Here is a 7,500-nt window from a genome sequence, read left to right on the forward strand (position 1 = left end):
TGGAGGTGTCGACGTTTTCGTACGTCGACATGATATATTTGGTTGTATGCCGATCGACCCCCTTCTTGCAGAGAGCGTATTCTATTGCGCTTGGATGGACTCTATCAAATGCCTTGGTTAGATCTATGGACATCACGTACAGAGGGCGTCCCCCCATTCGGTGCTCGCGAATCACCGTATCCAAGACGGTGCAACTGGTCATAAGTCCGTCTGTTGGAGTGAAACCTCTCTGCGCGTGGTGCAATTTAATGTTCGTTGTAAGTCGAGAGGCCAAAATTTTATGGAGCAGCCTGGAGAAACAGGAAGAGATCGTGATGGGGCGCCAATTTGATGGTGAAGATAGATCGCCCTTTTTAGGAATAAGTACCGTGCGGTTGTGACGCAATAATGATGGCGTACGGCATAGGCCGAAAACAATATTCATTAGTGCCACCACGTCAGCCAAGCTCGCCTTGCGCAGGTGTTCGCGCGTAATCCCATCCGGGCCGCTAGCCGACTGCTTGAGTCGCCGCAAACCAAGCTCCGCTTCTGCGATGGTGATAGGGTAGTCCAGTTGGACTACTTCGCTTGGAGGCTGCGGGGCGGGTCCCTGGTATTCTGGGCACTCCTCGAATTGCGGACGAAAGTATTCCTCAATCTCAGTCATGCTTGGACAGACGGAGACGTTGGTATCCTTGTTGTCCAGGATCGCATGGGCTAGTTGCGTCGGATTTTTGGCGAACAGGCGTTGAGTCTTATTGAAATTTTCCGCTCTCCTGGTGTTATGGTTGGGCTTATTCCTTTTCTTTAATTTCTTAGGACCCTTTCTTCTACGACCCTCCCCACGCCCGCGGGCAGCAGGGTCATTAGCCGAGGGCGGATCCGCCAGGCTGAGGCTGCCAATTGCAGAGGAGATCAACGGATCGAACTCCTCAAAGCTGGTGCTATGGAATAATTTTGTAATGAGATCTTGGATCCCCGGCGAGCACGATGGAGATATTTCCTTTAGATAGGAGGAAATGTCCGGATGTGTCAAGATGACACAATCGCTACGTTCCTGGCCAGGCGGGTCCTGGCTATTATCAGGATGAGCGGCTGCAGCTGGAGGTGGAGTGTCAGCTTGGGCAGCGGATACATGCAGCGGGCTCTGCGAGCCAACAGGCGATAATGGTGCTTCACCGGAATCCGTCTCAGCCGGAGGAGTCATCTCTAAAAGGATTTCCTTGTATGCAGCTCTCTGGCGCAGCTTTTTGATAGCGTCGTACGTGCGACCGGCATGCATAGCGGATAATTTGGTAACGATCTCCTTTTGTTGCAGACCCGACGGCAGCCGGGATTCCAGGAGTGCGAGCTGTCTCATTTCTGAGGCAGTCCACGTGGCCCTGGTGGCAGGGGCTCTCTTTTCTGCAAGTTGGAGATCTTGTGCGTTGTATTGTTCAGGGTGTGTGCGTTTCATATGTTGTCTGAGTCCAGCGTACGTGGCGTATCTCGTCGGGCACGCGCTACAGGAGTACGTGCCGTCCTCGTTGGCAGGCGGACGAGAGCAACGCCTAATATGCTGCTTACGCGACTCCAGGGTCCTTGAAGTCAAGTCGATTTTACAAGATGGGCACGTCGAGCAATTGGGACCTGAACGCAAATCAGCGGAATATCCTGTGGACGTCGCCGAGTCGTCATCGGAAGGGCAGTCGGTCATCCGAGGCATCCTTGAACTTTTGGGAGCAAGAGAATTTGGAGCTAGGCTCCGGGGCATCAGCGGGCTGCCAACCCAAAGACACCCCTGACATAATGTCGTGGGCTTTTGCCCGGGTTCGGCCGTTTCCGTTAGCTAGGACCAGGCGCAAAAATGGTCCCTTTCCCGGCGCCACGTGACCTTGCCTAAGGGTCGGACGTGGAAATCGGCCTTGGGGTGGGTTTCCAGACGGTGTAGAGATAAGATGGTCGTACGTCTCTACGCCCTGACCCCTAATCACCCCCGTTTGGCAGGAGCGCGAGTACTGACTGCCGGACCACAAACGCGGTCAAAAACGCAGCGAGTCTACACGCTCCTGGGAGCTATGACTTAAGAGAGTCATAGTTACTCCCGCCGTTTACCCGCGCTTAATTGAATTTCTTCACGTTGACATTCAGAGCACTGGGCAGAAATCACATTGCGTCATCACCCTTGAGGGCCATCGCAATGCTTTGTTTTAATTAGACAGTCGGATTCCCCTAGTCCGTGCCAGTTCTGAGCTAAGCGTTGAATGGCGGCCGAAGAGGCGAAAAGGACGGCCGAAGCCGTCACAAGAAGCCTCGCAGCAAGGAAGATCCGTTGGCGGCCAAGGCACGGGACCGAGCTCGGATTCCGGGACGCGACGCGAAGTCGCCAACCGTTCACCTCGCCCAGGCCCGGCACGTCAGCCTGGCCAACTTCCCGACCAAGCCCGACACGCCCCGCTCCTCAGAGCCAATCCTTATTCCGAAGTTACGGATCCAATTTGCCGACTTCCCTTACCTACATTAATCTATCGACTAGAGGCTCTTCACCTTGGAGACCTGCTGCGGATATGGGTACGAACCGGCGCGATACCTCCACGTGGCCCTCTCCTGGATTTTCAAGGTCCGAGGGGAAGATCCAGACACCGCCGCAACTGCGGTGCTCTTCGCGTTCCAAACCCTATCTCCCTGCTAGAGGTTTCCAGGGAACTCGAACGCTTATACAGAAAAGAAAACTCTTCCCAGATCTCCCGACGGCGTCTCCAGGTCATTTTGGGTTACCCCGACGAACACTCTTACGAGGGCCCGATTGGTATGCGGTTCCGCTGCCGGGTTCCGGAATAGGAACCGGATTCCCTTTCGCCCGATGGGTGTGTTTCTTCCCAAATCACGCAAAATTATATAAACAACGACGCATCTGCGACGCAACGACGACACGACTTGCGTTCGATAGTTTGTAAGATTTAACCAAGCAAAAAATAGAAAAAAAATCGCTTTCAGGCGTTCGACAACGTCGCATCACGTCGAACGTGAAGTATCCATCGATCCGAACCGCGATCATTTTTTTTCAGCGTTCAACGTTTTTGTCAATTTATCAATAAAAATGATCATGTTCGAGCGGTGGATTAGGACACAAACACGAAACGACGGCGACGTAAATTGTTATTTAACTGCAATTTTTTTCTCTTTTTAACATTTTTTGCCTTTTGCGCGCGTACGTGCGTGCGAGCGTACGTATGTTTGTCATTTGCGTTCGAAAAGCGTGAATTTTAGGACACCTCATCAACATTAGATTTCTCTTAGGGCTTAGGATCGACTGACTCGTGTGCAACGGCTGTTCACACGAAACCCTTCTCCACGTCAGTCCTCCAGGTCCTCGCTGGAGTATTTGCTACTACCACCAAGATCTGCACCGACGGCGGCTCCAGGCAGGCTCACGCCCAGACCCTTCTGCGCACACCGCCGCGACCCTCCTACTCGTCAAGGCTTCATGGAGAACGGGAACTAAATCCCGTTCCTGCGCACTTGCCGTTGACGGCGGAGTATAGGCGCGACGCTTCAGCGCCATCCATTTTCAGGGCTAGTTGCTTCGGCAGGTGAGTTGTTACACACTCCTTAGCGGATTCCGACTTCCATGGCCACCGTCCTGCTGTCTTAAGCAACCAACGCCTTTCATGGTATCCCATAAGCGTCGACTTAGGCGCCTTAACTCTGCGTTTGGTTCATCCCACAGCGCCAGTTCTGCTTACCAAAATTGGCCCACTTGGCACTCTGATCCAAGAAAAATTTTATCAATTTATATCTCGTGGCTTCATGAAAATTCAAGCAAGCCAGAGATCTCACCCATTTAAAGTTTGAGAATAGGTTGAGGTCGTTTCGGCCCCAAGGCCTCTAATCATTCGCTTTACCAGATGAGACTCGTTATGCGTTCGAGTCGAGTGCCAGCTATCCTGAGGGAAACTTCGGAGGGAACCAGCTACTAGATGGTTCGATTAGTCTTTCGCCCCTATACCCAGTTCCGACGATCGATTTGCACGTCAGAATCGCTACGGACCTCCATCAGGGTTTCCCCTGACTTCGTCCTGACCAGGCATAGTTCACCATCTTTCGGGTCCCAACGTGTACGCTCTAGGTGCGCCTCTTCTCGCAATGAGAACGAGACGCCCCGGGAGTGCGAGGCCTAATCGTAACGAGGCCCATCCTCCCTTAGTCGACTTCACGGACGACTTTCACTTTCATTTCGCCTTTAGGTTTATCAAATCCCAATGACTCGCGTACATGTTAGACTCCTTGGTCCGTGTTTCAAGACGGGTCCCGAGAGTACCCAAAGCAATAGCGTCGCCGACCGGTAATTCAAAGTTTGGCCAGTCCAAGGACTCCGCCTGCCAACAGCCCGCCAGGCCCGGTTACGGCGCTAAGTCCGTACATCCGGTATCTAGACTGGAACGAGCTTGCGGCGGTCCTGGACGCAGTGCGTTCGAGAATTTTGCGGCCCGATACCGTCTGAGTACCGTCGCGCAGTCGGCCGGGCATCCAAGGGGCTGTCATCGTACGCTAAAAGCAACGGACAGTCTTCGCCTCGGGCCTTAGACCGACACGCAACGGGTCGCGACGTTCTACTAGGGGAGAAGTGCACGACTACATAGCCGGAACATTCGCCGCGGGTGGTGTGCCCACGCCGATGGGAAACCCGCCGTAACGGGACCATCCGGGGCACTATCGCACCAACACGGGAGCCAGCTTCGTTGACGATGAATCTCCCCATTCGATCTTTTGGGTTTCTCGGGTTTACCCCTGAACGGTTTCACGTACTCTTGAACTCTCTCTTCAAAGTTCTTTTCAACTTTCCCTCACGGTACTTGTTCGCTATCGGTCTCGTGGTCATATTTAGCCTTAGATGGAGTTTACCACCCACTTAGGGCTGCACTCTCAAGCAACCCGACTCTAAGGAGAGATCCACCCGAGACGCGTACCGGTCGCTACGGGCCTGGCACCCTCTATGGGTAAGTGGCCCCATTCAAGATGGACTTGGACGCGATTCGATGTCTCGGGATAAACGGATCCTCCTGAACACTACATTTCCCAGCGGCGTTAACCGCGGGATTCAGTGCTGGGCTCATTCCTGTTCGCTCGCCGCTACTAAGGAAATCCTTGTTAGTTTCTTTTCCTCCGCTTATTAATATGCTTAAATTCAGCGGGTAATCTCGCCTGCTCTGAGGTCGTCGAAATTTTATTATTTCTTTTCAAAGTTATACCACAAACTGTACGCTCTTTTCGGGGTTTCGACACGTAATACGAAAGGTATATTAATACCAACGACGCACAGGGATTATGTCGTTCGATTTTTTCCTTGTATCGTTCGATAACCAACTATTTTTCTCTTTTCGGATCAACACAATATCGTCGACTACTCGAAGGTACGTACGAGCCAAAATGAAAGCTCGGTGTCTCCTCTCTCTTTTGTTCGACAAAAGAAAAAAGGCACTTAAAACGCCGCATATTCGGGCAGGCGGGACAACGACAAAAAAAAAAAACGACGACGACGACGTCCGGTTGTTCTCGACTCGCGTCGGAGTATATATGTATATATTATAATCGGATATATCTTTTTATCTATCCAGGGCGCGTTAAAACAAACGACGAGGAGAGACTACGACAACGAGGAGATAAAGGTCGGACACCTTTTCTTCTTACCCTCGGCGCGCTCTCGCACACGATCGTTTCATGTTTCTTTTGTCCCCTAAAGGATACATATACCGTTACAACATATTTACGTTCGAATATACACTCGACGGTCGATAAACCGTAAAGACGCATCGTCCGATACGTTTTTTCTTTTGCTGTCGCGTTCCGACGCAAAATCCCAAGAAAAGGGCGAGAATGCCAGAGACAGCCATGTAAACCATCGGTGACTTATCATGGTCCAGAGAATAAAGGGTTAAAGGAAAAAAGAAATCCCATTTTTAACGTGCGTGGTACACCTTCGTCGTGTATATATCGTTCGATGAAACCACGAGCGCACAAAAGGAGGAACAAAAGCGTTTCGAGATCGATCTTCGGTGTAAATGTCATTGTTCATTTGCGTTCGACCGTTGTTCGATAAAAGAAATTTAACACACGAACAACAATGAAGGGAGACTCTCGCAAGACGATCACCAAATAAGCGTTTATCGTTCGATCGGTCCGGGTTTTTCAACGTCCGTCCGGCACAATTATGCACTTCGAGGACTGGACGACCGGAACCCGTATTGGGATCGCGCGGTCTTCCGCTTCTAATCAACGACAACGAAGCGATCTGCGCTTGTAAATGTTAAAAAAAACGTGGCGAAGCTACGATCTCGTAATAATTTAACCGTGAAAGAGCTTCCGTCGCACGTTTATTTTTAACTTTTCCCCTCGTTGTATAAACTTTCGCACCGTCGAAAAAAAAATTCGACAATCATTTCAGACAACGTCGGGAGCGCGGAGAAACGCCGTAAACACGCTCTACTCTCGGCTTGCTTCCTTCAATTGGTGTCTAACAATTCTCTCGCAGGGCGAAGAATCATTTTCTCTCTCGTCTAAATATCCTTCTGTAGTTAGGTGTTTTCGACTCGGGAGCGCTCTTTCACGGGCGGTCGTATATGGTCTCTTTTAGGGGTTTAACTAGAAACCACGACTCACGCAAGCCGAGATAAGCGCATTCCGCCGAGAAGATCCTAAAAACTAAGAATTGCGAGATATACGAAAATGTTCTTCTGTCGCCTGTGAAAAAAATGAACACTAGCAAAGAGAGGGCGAGACACGAACGTTCCATTTAACATTCTCCGCGTCAAACGCCGACGAAATGTCCAACCATCGCTCGTACGTTTTCGCCAATTTCGCAAGTTGTTCTCTCTCTCGCGTTCGACCATCGGATCCCGCTCCGAAACGTTCGACTTTTCGGCGTTTAACAGTTTCGTTTTATCTAGTCGAACGACGAGCGGTACCGAAAAAAATTTAACAATGAAGAGAAAACCTTTTGCTGCTAAAGGCAAACGCAAGCAGTCTTTAGTTATATAAACGACCCTCAGCCAGGCGTGGTCCAGGAATTGTATCCGTGGACCGCAATGTGCGTTCGAAATGTCGATGTTCATGTGTCCTGCAGTTCACACGTTGACGCGCAATTAGCTGCGTTCTTCATCGACCCACGAGCCAAGTGATCCACCGTTCAGGGTAATCGTATAAAAATTTTTGTTCATATTTAACAACTCAGCGTCTGAAAACCAGTATGTACGTGATTTATTTAACCTGGTTTATAAATTCGTTCGATTGTCCATAGAATACTAACTCCAATCCAAGCGCAAGATCGAGTATCGGTATTCGGACGTCGTCCCGTCATAGCTCTGTTCACAGATTTACCCGAGCTGATTGATGATTAAGACGACACGATAACGTCCATGGACGGGTAAAGGACCGTATAAAACTACAGAACCGCCGATGAAACAACGCTCTGTGACGCATTTCTCTTCGTGCGGCGAGTTTTCAGTCCGTTCCGGGTGGTAAAGTCATTCAAAAACCGTGGAA

The 7,500-nt window shown here is 50.6% G+C and overlaps 1 non-coding gene and 1 pseudogene across 1 annotated transcript; both read right to left on the bottom strand.

Annotated features, from left to right (window-relative positions):
• LOC143266421 (large subunit ribosomal RNA) overlaps positions 1 to 5,177 on the bottom strand; it is an 8,330-nt pseudogene extending 3,153 nt beyond the window's left edge.
• Positions 5,178 to 6,997: 1,820 nt separating this feature from the next.
• LOC143266422 (5.8S ribosomal RNA) lies at positions 6,998 to 7,152 on the bottom strand. Its single transcript, XR_013041411.1, has one exon. It is a non-coding gene; the product is annotated as a 5.8S ribosomal RNA (ribosomal RNA).
• Positions 7,153 to 7,500: the final 348 nt, after the last annotated feature.

Source organism: Megachile rotundata, unplaced genomic scaffold (assembly GCF_050947335.1).
Source record: "Megachile rotundata isolate GNS110a unplaced genomic scaffold, iyMegRotu1 scaffold0611, whole genome shotgun sequence".
NCBI lineage: Eukaryota > Metazoa > Arthropoda > Insecta > Hymenoptera > Megachilidae > Megachile > Megachile rotundata.